Source organism: Spinacia oleracea, chromosome 4 (genome assembly GCF_020520425.1).
Source record: "Spinacia oleracea cultivar Varoflay chromosome 4, BTI_SOV_V1, whole genome shotgun sequence".
In the NCBI taxonomy this organism is placed as follows: Eukaryota; Viridiplantae; Streptophyta; class Magnoliopsida; order Caryophyllales; family Amaranthaceae; genus Spinacia; species Spinacia oleracea.
The window spans coordinates 147,691,111-147,704,306 of NC_079490.1; the positions used below are offsets into that span (position 1 = coordinate 147,691,111).

General features: G+C 37.7%; 1 non-coding gene across 1 annotated transcript; it reads right to left on the reverse strand.

The window, feature by feature from the left end:
• Positions 1–356: 356 nt before the first annotated feature.
• Positions 357–428, reverse strand: TRNAH-GUG (transfer RNA histidin (anticodon GUG)). The gene has a single exon. It is a non-coding gene; the product is annotated as a tRNA-His (tRNA).
• Between the last annotated feature and the right edge of the window lie 12,768 nt (positions 429–13,196).

The window sequence follows — 13,196 nt, forward strand, 5'->3', positions numbered from 1 at the left end:
AGGGTTTAGTAGGTGCTATTACTACTAGTTAACGTGTTTAAAATGAACAATTAATTGCACCTTTAAAAAAAAAATTGACAATTAATTGCGATCAAACATGAAAAAAACAAAAAAAAAATAGGGTTTAGTAGGTGCTATTACTACTAGTTAACGTGTTTAAAATGAACAATTAATTGCACCTTTAAAAAAAATTGAACAATTAATTGCGATCAAACATGAAAAAAACAAAAAAAAAATAGGGTTTAGTAGGTGCTATTACTACTAGTTAACGTGTTTAAAATGAACAATTAATTGCACCTTTAAAAAAAAATTGAACAACTAATTGCGATCAAACATGAAAAAAACAAAAAAAACCATGTGGCTGCTGGGATTCGAGCCCAGGTCTCCACAGCCACAACGTGGAATTCTTACCACTAAACTACAGCCACTTTGATATAATAGTGTTGCAGAAGAACAATTAAATGGTCTTTATACTCAATATAAACGTACCTACCCTACTATCTAGAGATGGACAACGTGGCGAGTTGGGTGGATCATGGGTTGGTTTGGTGGGTCGTGTGTCGGGGATAAATTGACATACAACCCGCCTTAGTTAAACTAGGGTGGGTCAAGTTCTTGATTGTGTCGGAAAAAATGGACCCAGTACATGATGGGTCGTGGGTTATGTAGACACCTACTTTTGTCCCCATTCCCGAAAGGGAAGGTTCGATGATGAGAACATAAAATCTCCACTTGGAAACGCATCTCCTATAAAATAACGAATCTCAATCACCCTTTTCATTTCACCCGAACCTGCTATTTATAGAAACCTGCTAAAATAGTAACTTCCGTAACGGGTAGTTGCTAAAAGTGGCAAGACATAAAAGATAGAAACCTGTCAGAATTAGGTGTTGCACTCCAACATAAATCCTAAAAGAGATATAATTTGCAAGAGGAATCCTGTTCCTAGTATAACTCGAAAATAAGAGTTACGTATTAATTAAAATCCTAACGAACTTGGAGTTCGTAACGGGCCCAGACGCATTCCGTCATAAAGTTAATACGCACTAAAAGACTCGGATAAGTCTCAAAGACTTCGTATTTCACGAGTCCAAATCTGACAAGGAAATACGGCCCAGACCCTATTTTCAACGCCTAGCTCTGGGCGCCGAAATCTTCGGCGCCCAGCCCTGGGCGTTGAAATTACCTGGGTACGTATTCTCTCCTAATTCTTCTTGGATTAGAGCTCTAAAATTCTATCTTTCCACGAACTCTTCCCTATAAATACAGCCCCAAATTCGACGTGGACACAATTCATATTCTGAGTATTGACTCCAACCCCTAAGCCTAAGCCTCACGCTGCGAAATTGATCCCGCGTTCTGTCACAATCGATCCAAAAATCGAACAGAACTTATCCTGTCCCTTGTAGCTGAAAAATTAAGCCCGGAAACTTGAGATTCGTTAAATAAAAGGAGAAATAGCAAAGCCAAAGTGGTTAGTTTTCTGAGAACCGTGACGCACCTCTCAAGGGTGCGTCGTAATGTGTCCCTTCGCATGATTTAATCGCTTTCCTCGCCCTTTTATAAAACTGTTAAACTATTAAATCTGATTGTTCTATCACGCCTAATAAAGATAATATCTTGGGAAATTGAACTATCATGCTAGGTCCCTTAAATCAATCTAAACAAGATAATCACGATCGATCTAGTATTATGTGTTGCATATTGTTAAAATCAATTCAGATTAGTTTAATAGTTAACGCATGTCCCTTCAATTATTTATGCTGAGCTAGTAAGGATATCCTGCCTTTGGAGTTATCGAAGAGCGAGTACTCCTCTCGGTAGTTACAGTCCCCCGAACTCTCAATCTCTACCTTGCGGGTGTACGTTGAGAGATCCCCACACCAGGGATCACAAGGGAACCTATGGCCGTAGTGGTCAAACATAATTGCACTCCCTTTATGTCACGATAACCGGGTTTTGTCAGTTTTTTTCATTGTCGTTAAAAACTGAATGGCGACTCCTATATTACTAGTCAATTGGGTGTAAACTCACAGGAAATCCAATTACACTTAATTTGACAAAAAGAAACGTCACGCCCACGAGGGACGAGGTCACGCATTAGCCTCGTGCTTTTTCGACCCCCTCACAGTGGCGACTCCACTGGGGAAAGTGAAGGAAATACTCGTGCTTGTAGGTAATCAAAATAGCCGAAGGGTGAAACGATCCTACCCCGCGTTTATTTCCCCATCAAGTTGGGACTGTTAGGTTATGATACATATGACACTACATAGATCATGCGGAAACAACCATTAACCCAGGACAACATATTATTTACACATAATCATATAGCATAATTTAGATGCATACTCTTTGTTGCGTGCCCTCCCTAGCTGCGCCCGAACCGAACAAGAACAAGTCTTTTAGGACTCCAAGTGTCGTCCCTCCGTAGATAGTCCACAGCACGTCCGGATCCGCCTTAAGATTGACCAACTAGAATCGCCCTTAAGGTACTAGAAAATTTCGGCACTTTTGAGCAAGATGTGTGTTTTAATTTTCTCTCAAAAAAACTCACTTTTGAATACTTTGAAACTTGTGTATAAATTATGACCCCTAGGCCTTTATTTATAGAGTTATGGAAAAGGAATCGTAATCCTAGTAGGATACGAATTAATTGGAATTAGAATCCTACATGAATTCTATTCAATTAATTTATCCAATTAGGAATAGAAATTTAATCATACACTGACTCTTGTAGATTCAGGAATCACGCATGAGCACAAACTCACACACACACGGCAGCCACAAGGGCTGCCCATGCGCGTGCGAGCAGCAGCCCGCGCAGCACGGCCCACGCAGCCGTGGCCCTTGGCGCGCGCTGGGCCTGCCTTGCGGTAGGCCTGGGCGCTGCCTTGGCTGGGCTTGTGGCGCGCATGCTTGCTGGGCGATGGCCCCGGCTTCGTGCTGGGCCTTCGTCCGGCAAGCCTCGTCCGATGCTAATTCGTACGATACGCTTCCGATTAAATTTCCATTTCCGGAATTTATTTCCGATACGAACAATATTTAATATTTCCGATTCCGGAATTAATTTCCGTTTCGAACAAATATTTAATATTTCCGTTTCCGGAATTATTTTCCGATTCCGGTAATATTTCCGATTCTGACAATATTTCCGTTTCCGGCAATATTTCCGATTCTGGTAATATTTCCATTTCCAATAATATTTTCCGATACGTACCATGTTTCCGTTTCCGGCAACATCTACGACTTGGATAATATTCATATTTCCGATACGATCCATATTTCCGTTTCCGGCCATATCATCGTTTCCGGAGTATTCATTTCTTGCCTGTGACGATCTTAGCTCCCACTGAAACCAAGATCCGTCGGTTCCGAATATTCATAGATGGAGTATTTAATGCCATTAAATACTTGATCCGTTTACGTACTATTTGTGTGACCCTACGGGTTCAGTCAAGAGTAAGCTGTGGATTAATATCATTAATTCCACTTGAACTGAAGCGGCCTCTAGCTAGGCATTCAGCTCACTTGATCTCACTGAATTATTAACTTGTTAATTAATACTGAACCGCATTTATTAGACTTAACATAGAATGCATACTTGGACCAAGGGCATTATTTCCTTCAGTCTCCCACTTGTCCTTAGGGACAAGTGTGCATTTCCTAATTCCTTTGTCGCTCGATGCTTGCTCTTGAACATAAGGTAAGAGTTGTCATCCTTATTATGTCCAGAGGTGTTCCTCGGTTTCAGAGTTCAACTGATCAAATAAACAGATAATCATAGCCTATGATTCATCCGAGCACGGCCATGCATTTCACAGTTTCTAGCTCTCCGAGTGGCCTTGTACAACTTTTAAGCATCTCATCCCGATTTATGGGAGGACAATCCCAATCTTGCGATCTTGAGATTAGACTTCGTTTGATAGGTGATTACCTGAGCGTTGCCTTTATAGCCTCCTTTTACGGTGCGACGGTTGGTCAACGTCAAAGCAACCAGTTCTCAAACAAGTAATCTCAAATCACTCAGGTATTGAGGATTTAGTGTCTAATAATTTAATGAAATTTACTTATGACAGACTTTCATCTCTTACAGTAAAGTTTCATAGGTCTTGTCCGATACTAGTCTTCCCAAAGTAAGTATCTATGCAAATGATTATGACATTGCCATGTCCACATAGTTCAAGAAACAGAACTACTAGTCATCTTGCATTCTAATCGTCTAACGTTTTCTATGCGTCCAATTTTATAGAAAACTCCGATTAGGGACCATTTTCAACCTTTGACATTCAAGTTCACTTGATAGACATTTCTTAGTCACAGGACTGGTCCTGACAGTCTATCTTGAATATATCGTCAAATTTGAAGGGACTCATCATTTAATACTAAACCAAGATTAAATGGAATATGAAAATACATTTCATATATGATAAATGTTCAACCCCAATGTTTTACAACCATGGGTCTCAAACCCATTTTCTAAAACAATTTCATGGAATTCAAAGCTATGCTTGATTTCCAGTGCGACAATGTGAGTGTTGCTTCTCACTTGTTGCATAGGTTTAGTTATCATGCTTTGCCAATCTTAACATCCTTTTCATCGAATGTTCTTTGAGATATGATGATAAGATCTTTTCGAGTTTGTTTATTATGTGATCTAGTCTTTCTTACTACATTAGTGGTTCTACGCATTTTGCAATGAAGAACCATTAAGTTAGCAGACGTTTTTCTTGCTTCAAGAGTGGTTCCACGCATTTTTCAATGAAGAACCATCAAGCCAGCAGATAGGTGATCTACCCAAGTTCAGTGAAGAACTTTAAACAACCCTGTTTTATTGCTTCTTAGGCAATAATTACTTTTACTTCAACTGTATAGGTTGCTAGTGATGCTTTGTTTGGATTTGCTTATCCAAGCAGTTCACAGATATGTGGAAGACTTTCCAGCTGTATCTTAGAACATAGAAATTAATATTTTAATTTCCCACGCAACAACTCATGGTCTCCAATCCATGTTGCCATTTCAAAACACGATGCTCTATAGCTCGTCCTTATCAATGGTTAACTCCAAAGGGTCTTGTTTGATCCTTTGCCAGTGTTTATGCGTGTAGCATCAATATTTAGCATATCTTTATTTCCTTGAGTCAAGAAGTAATCCTATGTACCTTTTCAAGTACCATAAGTTTTTCTTGATCTCAATCTAATTGGTCTTCACTTAGATCAATAGAGATTGGTATATGTTCGTCATGCCTAAAGTCATACGATACGTTTTTGGCGATCCTCATATTATATCATACATGATAAATTCTTTTGCAGAATAATTCCCAATTTGAATTCTATTCATGTAACTTTAGCTCATTCAATTTCAGTAGATACTGAATCCAGCTAAATTCTTTGAAATATAATATAGGTGAAGAATCTCATTTAGATCCTTTGATGTTTTAACTTAGTAAATGCTTATACATAGTTCAAACATCCTTTACTTAGATTTATTCACATGGGTCGAATATCTCCAATGGAGACTTTCGTGTTTGATTTAGTAAATGCCATTTACTTAATCCAAAACAATATCATAAGATCTTTGTGAATAGATCTTAATACCCAGTATGTACTAAGTTTCGCCTTGGTCCGTCATTGATGAATAATCTCAAATCTAAGTATTTAGCATTTGAATGTTATTTCACAATAGAGAGATATGTGTGTGATACACATAGGACCAAATAAGTTTTATGTACTCCCACTAAACTTCTTATATATCTATAAGAATCATGTACATTTTATGAAACTAAAATACTTATTAGCTTCACTAAAATACATTTCTAATTCCCTAATTGCTTGCTTAAATCTGTACTTTAGATTTCATAAGCTAGCTTTCTTTTTCAAGCATTTATTTGGATCCACAAATCCTATGACATACCATGTACATAGTTTATTCCAACATTTGATTGAGGAATACGTTTTGTCATCCAATTGCCATATGTACCAATATGCAATCATTGCTTGAATTATAGACTTAAGCATTACGATTTTGCATGAGGTTTCAACACAATCCATACCATGAATTTGCTTGTAACCTTAAGCAACTAATCTAGCTTTGTGTGTGAACACAATTCCATGTTTGATGGTTTTTATCCTTAAAACAAACTTGCAACCAATAGGTGTGAAACTATTCTTGCAAATCAACAAAATTTCAATTTTGTCATCAAAACATTGAGTATGTTTTATGGCCTCTAACCATTTAAAACATTTGAGTCTATATATGGCCTCTAACCATTTTAGGGAATTTGGGTTTCGTCATAGCTTTCTTACAAGTCACAAACTCATTAATCTACATGATAATAGTTTGACTGCAAGTTGTAGGTTTCTTCATTATCTAATAGAAGAATTGCATAGTTTCAGTGAGTTGAACTCTATGCCTACTTGGGTATAGAACATCAAACAATAGAATATCAATAGCCACTTGAAAGTCCTTTGAATATTCTGTTCTCCTTGAAGCACTTGTAAAGTCTTCTAAGAGATGTCTATTCTTTAAAACCACTTCTAAAGTCCTTAAAGAATAAGTTCGGATTTTCTGAAGCACTTCGAAAAGCCTCCGGAATGTCCGTTTATGTTTGTTGTTCGCCTCGAAAACTTTCGAGGTCTATTTTCTCCCACTTGTCATTTTGGAAACGAATCTCCAAAAGGACATTATTTCGAGCAAACAAACATTATGTTCTCAAAAATTCGTGGTAGAAACAATACCCTTGTGTCTCATTTGAATAAATCACAATGAAACATATATCTAGACTTGGGCCTTAGTTTGTTGAATAACAAACACTAAGCTCCCACTGAGTTTAGCAACTCTTTAGATATATATAATTGAAAAGATATCCTGAAATTACTTTTCAATAGCTTTGACGAATTTGGTTTAGTTTGGTGGTAGTTGAGCATTTTGTTTTAGAAATTATAGGAAAAGTCTTTATGATTCATCATTGATCGAATCAAGTACTAATTGACTTCGATCATTCCAACGTAGATATGCCATATCTTATGGAGCTAGATTGTGAAATTACAACACACAATCATTGATGATCATATTTGGTCTCAAGTAATCATCAACATGATCTAACCTAGATCTTTATGATTTCTTGCCGAGTGGATTTTATACTTCTGAATCTTTGAACTAGCCAAACAGATTCAACTTATATCACATTTGAGTAAATAAACCTATATTCACTCAAATCCATGTGAAATAATAAAGTCATAAAACCTTTCTTTAGCTTTGAACTCTATCGTCTAGGCGTTCTAACAATAGTTCATATTCTTTGTTACTTTCAACAAGTAAGACTAGCTTGTCTTAAGTTGATCTAGAAATCAACCAACTTTCAAAAGTCCATCAAAATAGAGCTTATGAATGTTAACTTGTTGATATGGTCTAAGCAACAATGCCAAAGATTAGTGGAACTCAAATCAAGAAGTTGATTTGAACCTAGTAAAGTTCTTTGAAGAGTTGTTTGTTTTAATCAAGCATATTGACTCAACCTGTAATTGACCATTTCATTCAAATAAACAAACAAACATTGCTTTTGTTTTTCTTGAATGTGAGTCTTTCTGTGTTTGAAGCAGAAATTTAGGTATGCTGATTATGGAACAAAATAGCCATTTAGTTCCAGCCTTTGAAAGGACTTAAAACAAACTAGATGACCCTACAACTAATGTAGCATTGCCATGCTTCATTTCCCACTTGTAGGTCATTAGTGTATCCTAGCTTCCATTATTTGAGTTATTACCGAAGTAAGAACCTCAAGCGGTATATGATACCAAAGAAGTTTGATTGCTAGGTCACTTCTCTTTAAACATAAACTTATAGGTAGAAACGGAATCGTAAATTCCTTTCATTTGTTCCTCGTTTTCCTATTTCTTGTACCCTTTCTTATAGTCTTAAGAATTGAATTCTTTAGTGTTGACTTTTATACTTTGTTAGACATGTCCAATGTCATCAACAAGGTTCTCTACCATTTTAATTTATGTTGAATATTCTGTTTCAACTAGATGATCTTACCAGAAGCTTCTAAAGTTCTCTAAGCATCGATCTATTCGAATGTCTAGGAACTAGACTCATTCGAGAATTAAATGGAAAAAGGATTTTAGGTTGTTAACCATTGGTAAAGCTGAGCGTTTAAACTCAATGCTTTATGATCTCAAAACTACATTGTATTTTGAATTCACAAGCACCAATTGGTTTGCCATTCGATTTTGATATTCGAAAACAACCATAAAAGTCGCTATAAGAAACGTACATTTTAAATTGCTCACTTTCTCTCATTTCCGTGAATCGTTCTTGGATTCACTACCAATCGAGGAAATTTACTGTTACCTTTCTAAAAGGATTTATTGCAGTGCAAGATATTTAATTATAAACAATAATTAAAACATACATTGAAGCATGCAAAGTCTAAACATTTATCATGAATAATAACTTGAAATTAAAGCAACCATGCAATTCAAACAAGTTATTAGCATTTTATTCGATTTTATTGTTCCGGCAGGTGTGAATAAAATGATTCCAAGATCCTAAAACCATTGAAGAATTAAGCACAGTTTGTCGACTCAATTCTAAAACATTTAGGTAAGCAAAAGCCTTTTGCTAATAGTCTAAAAACTACTCTTGGTTGATAGGTACGTCTAAGAACTTATTAGGTAAACCTATCGATGTTGCCACGACATAAAAGGACTCCTTACTTATATCGTTGAGTTTCACCAAAACTAACATGTACTCACAATTATTTGTGTACCTTGCCCCTTTAGGACCAATAAGTAACACCTCGCTGAGCGAAAACTATTACTAGATTGATGTAAAGGATATCCAAGCAAGTGTATATTTTGGCATGGCACCTTTTAACTCAATTTTTAAGTTTGGAACTTAAGGCTCTTACTATGTTGGTTAGATTTTAAGTGAACTAAAATCCTTAATCATGCAACATAATCAAGCTTATGATCTCATGCATTTTAAGACATATTTAAAACAATAAATAACTTAAAACATGCATAAGATATTTGTGATCTAGTATGGCCCGACTTCATCTTGAAGCTTTGACTTCAAAGTCCGTCTTGAAAATCTCCGTGGGAGGCACCATTTTCTTCAAATAGGATAAGCTATAACTAATTACAACTATTTGATGGTTCGCAGACCATATTTGAATTGAAAAATAACTTTGGTACTTTAGACCAATTACATTCAAATTAATGGTACGCAGACCATATTTTCTATCCTATTTGGGCCATACTAGTCACTTCATAACCTGCAAAACAGTACATATACAATATATACCATTCACCCATTCATTATCATGAATGGCCCACATAGCTGGTTAGTAAAACACATTATGCATCACGTAAACATTTGCAGCAATTAATCAAGGGCACCAATAATCTACCAATTATTCAGTCCTTATTAATTCTAATCGAGTTGTTTTAACCTTAAGGATTTGTAGACCTAATCAAGAGTTTATGACTAAAAAGCGCTCCCACTCAAACCAATAAATTCATATGCTTTACTAATTTTAAACATAAAATTGTATTTCTAGTCTAACCGGAAACATACAAATTTAATTAAAATTTAAAGCTCATATAAATTTATAATTGAATCCAAAAATTTAATTTAATTTCAGTCGCATTTAAATTAATTCATGATTTTAATTTTAGTAAAATAATTAGAATAAATTCCATTTATTATAATTATAATATTCAAAATTAAAATCCAAGAAATTAATTCAAATTATTAATTTTAAAATTAATTAAAATTACGTGAACTGAAATTTTCAAATTAAACATTCAAAACGATCTAATCGAAACGCAAACACCCTACGCGTTGCACGCCCATGGGCCGTACGCACACAGCCATTGCTGGCCATGTGCGCGCAGCCCATGCGCTCGTCGCATAGCTGCTGCTGTCCTATCGCAAGCCTCCGCACAGCGCCCCATCGCACGCGAGCTATCGCTCGCAGTGCGCGCGCGCGAGATCGCTCGCTGGGCGCGCTGGCTCGCTCGCTGTGCGCGCGAGCCATCGCTCGCTGGGGCGCGACATCGCTCGCTGGGCGAGCGACATCGCGCGCTGCGCGCGCGAGCAGTGCTGGGCGCAGCGCTCGTGGCACGCGAGCTTGCGCTCGCTGCGCGCGAGGCTGCGCGCTCTTGTGCGAGGCAGCGCGCGTTGTGGCGCAGCTCGCTTGCTGCCCACACGCGACTGCCTTGGCTCGCCATTCGCCCATGCCCATTCATTCATTGCTCGTGGCACACGACACAAGGCAGGGCTGCTGCCTTGTGCTCGTGCACTACGCCCTTGCTCATTGCATTCGTGCCGCACGGGCGACGAGCTCCCTTGCTCGTCGTCGCATGCCCGCATTATACAACACCCCTTAAGGGTAACACGAAGCGTCCATTGCTTCGTGCGTGCAAGTTATTTGAACGAATCGCATAAAAATTTAAAATTTATATTTAAAATTAATGACAAATTAATAAATATTATTAATTTCATAATTTTAGGGCGAAAAATCGAAAATTTATTATCCAATTGATTTCCGATTGTTATGGATTCAAGTCTAGGTCATAAAAATTTAAAATTTATCGTAAATTTACAATTTTTATGGTGGTTTTTAATCATAGGTTTCTAATTAAATTACAATTAATTATGAAAATCAAATTAATTCTAAATTATTCTAATTTTCAACAAATTAATCATAATTACAAATTAGATTGCATAATTAACAAGACTAGGCATTCAAACTTGTTAAACATATGCAGTAGGTCAATCAAAAAATCAAGATTTATCAACAGGAATCGCAAATATTTAATTTAACATCTTAAATTTACGAAATTTTGCATTCGAAAAACTAAAACCTTCGAAAAGTCATAGTTAGGCTTCGAATTTGAGAATTCTGGGTTCGGCAGAAAAATACTATTTTTGTCAAAATTTTAGAATGCCTTTTACATGCGGAATTGACACAAAAATCACTCAATTCGGATGAGTAATGAAGAAATTGCCGAAAAAACTGCGTACATATAATTAAATAAACGCAATTTGCAATTAATTAACAATTACGAAAATTAATCACCCCTTTTAATTCTTGCAAATTTGTAATATTTAACCATGTTCATGCAATTTAGATTATGAAAATAATAAGGGGCTCGTGATACCACTGTTAGGTTATGATACATATGACACTACATAGATCATGCGGAAACAACCATTAACCCAGGACAACATATTATTTACACATAATCATATAGCATAATTTAGATGCATACTCTTTGTTGCGTGCCCTCCCTAGCTGCGCCCGAACCGAACAAGAACAAGTCTTTTAGGACTCCAAGTGTCGTCCCTCCGTAGATAGTCCACAGCACGTCCGGATCCGCCTTAAGATTGACCAACTAGAATCGCCCTTAAGGTACTAGAAAATTTCGGCACTTTTGAGCAAGATGTGTGTTTTAATTTTCTCTCAAAAAAACTCACTTTTGAATACTTTGAAACTTGTGTATAAATTATGACCCCTAGGCCTTTATTTATAGAGTTATGGAAAAGGAATCGTAATCCTAGTAGGATACGAATTAATTGGAATTAGAATCCTACATGAATTCTATTTAATTAATTTATCCAATTAGGAATAGAAATTTAATCATACACTGACTCTTGTAGATTCAGGAATCACGCATGAGCACAAACTCACACACACACGGCAGCCACAAGGGCTGCCCATGCGCGTGCGAGCAGCAGCCCGCGCAGCACGGCCCACGCAGCCGTGGCCCTTGGCGCGCGCTGGGCCTGCCTTGCGGTAGGCCTGGGCGCTGCCTTGGCTGGGCTTGTGGCGCGCATGCTTGCTGGGCGATGGCCCCGGCTTCGTGCTGGGCCTTCGTCCGGCAAGCCTCGTCCGATGCTAATTCGTACGATACGCTTCCGATTAAATTTCCATTTCCGGAATTTATTTCCGATACGAACAATATTTAATATTTCCGATTCCGGAATTAATTTCCGTTTCGAACAAATATTTAATATTTCCGTTTCCGGAATTATTTTCCGATTCCGGTAATATTTCCGATTCTGACAATATTTCCGTTTCCGGCAATATTTCCGATTCTGGTAATATTTCCATTTCCAATAATATTTTCCGATACGTACCATGTTTCCGTTTCCGGCAACATCTACGACTTGGATAATATTCATATTTCCGATACGATCCATATTTCCGTTTCCGGCCATATCATCGTTTCCGGAGTATTCATTTCTTGCCTGTGACGATCTTAGCTCCCACTGAAACCAAGATCCGTCGGTTCCGAATATTCATAGATGGAGTATTTAATGCCATTAAATACTTGATCCGTTTACGTACTATTTGTGTGACCCTACGGGTTCAGTCAAGAGTAAGCTGTGGATTAATATCATTAATTCCACTTGAACTGAAGCGGCCTCTAGCTAGGCATTCAGCTCACTTGATCTCACTGAATTATTAACTTGTTAATTAATACTGAACCGCATTTATTAGACTTAACATAGAATGCATACTTGGACCAAGGGCATTATTTCCTTCAGGGACGACCTGAAAATCAGTATATTAATGTGACCAGATAGAACCGCATAACGAATCTTGGCTCCCTTGGATGTTTCATCTCGGGAGTTGGGACTAAGGATACCCATCGCCAACCGGGGGGTGCATACGCTTCGAATGTTGTCCACTCGGCACTTTCGCTAGTAGTACACCCGTCCCAAACCCAATCGCTCGCCCACTAGGTCCCTCTCATTGGTGCATGCCCCCTTGGCTTACATCGTGATTGGCCTCTTGGGCGAAATTCGTCTGTTGAAAGCACTACCTCGACCGGGGCATGTGTTGGATCTGCGATAGAAGCGGTACCAAGCCGGCGCAAATACTACCCATAGAAGCCTATCATAAACTACATGACATATTATTATCTTGCCTCATGATGTAATGTTAGTTATGTGTAGCGAATTATGTGATTGTGTGTGACAAATAATGCTAGAAAACCAACGACCTTAAAAATTGCCCAAACATTCATAAACCAATTGGCCAAAGAGTTATACTAAAATACGTGTTCCGCAAACCTGAACGATCGCCACAAAAATAAACGACGCTCGGGATGGCCCGTAACGAATCCCACAAACGCTGCACAACGCGTAAAGGACGTTATTAGGCAAGCACGCAAAATCAAAGTCGC